This window comes from Homarus americanus, unplaced genomic scaffold (assembly GCF_018991925.1).
Source record: "Homarus americanus isolate GMGI-L3 unplaced genomic scaffold, GMGI_Hamer_2.0 scaffold38554, whole genome shotgun sequence".
Taxonomy (NCBI): domain Eukaryota; kingdom Metazoa; phylum Arthropoda; class Malacostraca; order Decapoda; family Nephropidae; genus Homarus; species Homarus americanus.
Genome location: NW_024744508.1, coordinates 93,593 through 97,500, shown reverse-complemented (window position 1 = coordinate 97,500; position 3,908 = coordinate 93,593).

Below are 3,908 nucleotides of genomic sequence, written 5' to 3'. Positions count from 1 at the left end.
TGCCATGACATCACCAACAGGTTCTTGGACCACACGGAACAGCCCTCCTCCTCCTTTTCCTTTCCTCCCCCCCCTTTTTTCACCTCCTTCCCCTCCCCTACCCTCCTCCTCTTCCCTTCACTGCTTCATCCCCCCCTTCCCCTGCCAGGCCCTTCCACCCCTCCTCTTTCCCCTACCATCCTTCTCAACTCTTCCTCCAATGCGTCTCCTCCCTCCCCTCCCTCCCCCTCCTCCCCCGCCCCCCTCACCCCCTACCCCAGCCTCATCCATCATCACAGTAAAAAGACTCACTATCTGGCCAAAGTCTTAAAGGAACTTACGATAAGATTTTCGACAAATTTTTTCCATAAGTTACGACAAAATGATGGATGCCTCAGTAGTGATCTCGTTATATTTACTTAACTTAAAATGCATTAGAGACAGACAGACAGACAGGGATATCTCAACTAATTCACTTAACATTTATTCTCAGATTGCGAGTTAAGGTAAAATTTTAACGTAAGATCTTTTGAGACTGGCAGACAAGGTGATGTGGATCATTTCACCTGGGTACAGTTGGTCATTAAGCGGGTAGTGATTGGCAGGACCTTGTTTGTACACCTGAGATCACAGGTAGGCGAAGGGTAAATTGGATCACCTGTAGATTAGATAATACACTTTATTTCACCTGAGGATTAACCCACCTTAAACTAACCTAACCTAACCTGACTTAATCCATCCTAACCTAATTCATCCTAACCTAACCTAACCTAATTCGCCAGGTAGCGTTAAGTTTGTTATATTGTCCATATTACTGAGAGAGAGAGAGAGAGAGAGAGAGAGAGAGAGAACCCTCGTACTACCATCTAAGAATCCATGTCTCCAAACAAAGCTCACCTGCCGACAATCACCTCCCTTAATGACCAGGTGTACCCAGGTAACATGATCTCTCCCCCTCCTCCCCCCATCCCCTTACCCACACCTGAGTCGCCATTCTCAAAGGTTCTTACGATTAATTCTACGTGAAGGGAGTTAAAGAACGTGTCTGTATCCTGTCTGTATCCTGTCTCTATCCTGTTGTATACTTGATGACGTCACACAGACTCAAAGAAGTGTCTATGTAATGAATGACGTCACTGACCTTGAGGCATATCTTCACTCAGCCATTAATTTTGTAATCTTTGTATCTGTACTTGTAATTATACCTGTGTGTGTGTGTCTGATCTGTAATTACACCTGTACCTGTATCTCATTAACAACATTAACCTCAATCTTTATAAAATACAAGAAACTCTCTCTCTCTCTCTCACTCTCAAGTTGGTGTAAGCGTTGTGTCGCGTCGTATCGGATCGTGTATAAGCGTTGGGTGAAGATAGAACGAGCCACTGAGTTATATAAGAGTGTTTGGGTTAGTTAAAAATAGTAGTAGTAGTAGTAGTAGTAGTAGTAGTAGTAGTAGTAGTAGTAGTAGTAGTAGGGAGGAGAAGTAAATCCTTTATATACAATGACAATATTGACAGCCACTACATCAAGCTGTCCACACACACACACACACACACACACACACACACACACACACACACACCAGAGATTCCCCACTCCACCTACACAAGCAAGTAGTCTGTCTGTCTTTCTGTCTTTCTGCCTTGTGTATCTGTCTGTCTGTCTGTCTGTCTCATCTCGCAGGACAGAGAGTTAATTCTTTTCCCTCTCTTCTACCTATTACATATTTAGTGGGAAGGAAAGAGGAATAGGGAGAGAAAGAGGAGAGGAGGATATGGGAGGTGGGAAGGGGGGAGGGGGGGAAAGGGGAGGTGGGGGAGGGGGAAAGGGGAGGGGGGAGGGTAGGGGTTAATGATCAGTGGGGGAGGGTCATGGAGAGGGGTGAAGGAGTGGAGAGGGAACGAAGTCAGGGGAGGAGGAGGAAGAAGAGATGGAGAGGGGTAGAGAAAGGGGAGGAAAGGGAAGGAGTCAGTGGAGAGAGAGAGAGAGAGAGAGAGAGAGAGAGAGAGAGAGAGAGAGAGAGATAAACATTGGTCTTATCTAAACACAATGTTATGATTAGTCCTCCCCGCCATAACACCTTAGTAAACATTGAAGTAATGCTGTGAAAACATCCCTGTGTTTAGATTATTAACTTCAGCTATAAAAAACAAAATATAAAAAGTGAATAAGGAAGTTGTTGTTTGTGGTTAGTTTATAAGAGTAGATTGGCCCTAATTTATTTTACCTGTAGATTAGCCCCCAATTTATTTTTACCTGTAGATTAGCCCCTAATTTATTTTTACTGTAGATTAGCCCCAATTATTTTACCTGTAGATTAGCCCCGAATTTATTTTACCTAGATTAGCCCCAATTTATTTTACCTGTAGATGAGCTCTATTTATTTTACCTGTAGATTAGCCCCCAATTTACCTGTAGGTTAGCCCCCTAGTCTATATCACCTTAAAATTAGCCCTTTAGTTTATTTCAAATTATTGTTGTTATTATTATAAATATTATTATTATTATTATTATTACACTGTATCACCTGGACCAAAGCTAACCCACAATCACCCCATAATCACCCCACAATACCCCCACCTCCAATCACCCCTCAATCACCCATCACCCTCCAACAACCCTTCAACCACCCTCCAACCACCCTTCAATCACCCATCACCTCCAACCACCCTGCAACCACCCTTCAATCACCCCTCAATCACACCAATCACCCCCATCAATTAAAAAACACCTTCTATTACCCCCCCATTGCACCTGAACACAAGACAGAGGGGGTATTAACAGCTCTACCTACCTGAATCACATAGCATTAGTCTCTTTGTCTCTATCTCCGTCCTGCCGTCAACTCAAACCATCAATCTCACTTACCTAACAATCACACGTCAATGGCTATCAACTGAGAGAGAGAGAGAGAGAGAGAGAGAGAGAGAGAGAGAGAGAGAGCCTAAAGATGTACCAAAAACAAAGGATGAGAGAGAGAGAGAGCCTTAAAGATATACCAAAACAAAGGATTTTTCATTCCCCCAAAAAAAAAACCACAGGTAACTCATACCCTTAATTACAGGTGTACGTATAAAACCCGTAGATTTATTTTACCCACCTGCCCTAACACCTTCCTTATCTGCGTCAACTAGCTCTATGAATGCCCAACCTGACTTAAATAACAAGTAACGTAACCCCCACCTACCAACCTCACTCACTTATAAAACATTAAGTAGATTTAATTAGATTGACTTAATGACTATAATTAGGTCCATTGACACCTGTACTTTTCTCCATTATTAATTATACCTTTGAGACACCTGTAATTTACCTATAATTTGATATAACTGTTATAGACTTTTATTAGAATTGTCTTTTAATGTAGTTTAGGTTTATATTGTTATTATCTTTATTTATGAGAGAGAGAGAGAGAGAGAGAGAGAGAGAGAGAGAGAGAGAGTCAACAGGTGTCAGCAAGGTCAGGAGGAGCCCACCAAGAGATGACCTTCATGCCAGCTGACAGACTGACAGACATCCTTATGACAGCAACCCCTCTCTCCTCTCTCTCTCTCTCTCTCTCTCTCTCTTCGTGATATGACCGACTAGTAATTACCAATAGAAAAAAAATCTAATTTAGCATCTTACCAAACACCTGTCTATCACCTGTCTATTACCTAACACCTCTCTATCACCTGTCTAACACCTGTCTAACACCTGTCTAACACCTGTCTATCACCTAACACGTGTCTATTACCTAACACCTGGTAGGCTAGGTGATCCCAGATAGCATCGGGTACCTAATCTCCAGGTAAAATAAGCTGGGGTGTCTAATCTCCAGGTGAAATAAGCTGGGGTGTCTAATCTCCAGGTGAAATAATGGGGTGTCTAATCTCCAGGTGAAATAAGCTGGGGGTGTCTAATCTCCAGGTGAAATAAGCTGGGTG